Below are 810 nucleotides of genomic sequence, written 5' to 3' on the forward strand. Positions count from 1 at the left end.
GAGCAACACTTAAAAAAATGCCATTTTTAATCTCATTGACTTTGGCCCATCTGCCTGGCAGAGTGTTACAAATAACTACTGAACGTGGCCTGCCCTGCTCTGCAACATCTCCCAGTGACAGCCACGGGCTGATCTGTTCTGCGGGCTGCCAGCGCGTGGGGAACATTGCCGCAGGGACCTGCAAGTGTTTGAAGCCAAGTGAAAACACCCAGAAAGAAGCATGAGGAGGCAAAAAATGTGAATGCCAGGTCTAGACAGAGGCAGGCTGTGCTGAGGGGGTTGGATCTGTGGCCTGCCTCTAAGTGCCTTTGCTGGCAGGCTGCTAGGGATGACGTCTTGGAGCGAGCAGTGTCCACTGACCTACTTCAGCTGGCGTGACCCGCGGCTTAGCCTGGTTCCGGAGCAGCCTGCTGACCTCACTGTGCTCTGGGAGGGGGCTGTAATCCCTGGCCATGAGCAGCTGCAGGGAGCTGCATCAGGGCGGGTGAGCGTGCTCCCAGCCTGGGACATGGAACGGCCTAATGCCAGATCTGTTCTCAGTGATTCTGGTGTTGCAGAAGCAAGTCAGACTCCGCTGTAGAGGATATGCGTGTGCAGCAGTGTCTGCTCATCTTGCAGTCTTCAAAACCAGTCTTGTTTTAACAGCAGCCTCAAGTCAATAGGTTGTTGTTCCCTCCCACAAGGGTTTATACAAGGTTCTGTGTAAGCATCACAAAACACTGCACACTTCAGATGCCGTGGGTTACTTTCAAGAGCCCAGTGTTGGCCCTTTAAATAGCATTTAGAGGTATCATCCCTGAAGAGGAGAGT

Source organism: Acanthisitta chloris, unplaced genomic scaffold, assembly GCF_000695815.1.
Source record: "Acanthisitta chloris isolate BGI_N310 unplaced genomic scaffold, ASM69581v1 scaffold6579, whole genome shotgun sequence".
NCBI lineage: Eukaryota > Metazoa > Chordata > Aves > Passeriformes > Acanthisittidae > Acanthisitta > Acanthisitta chloris.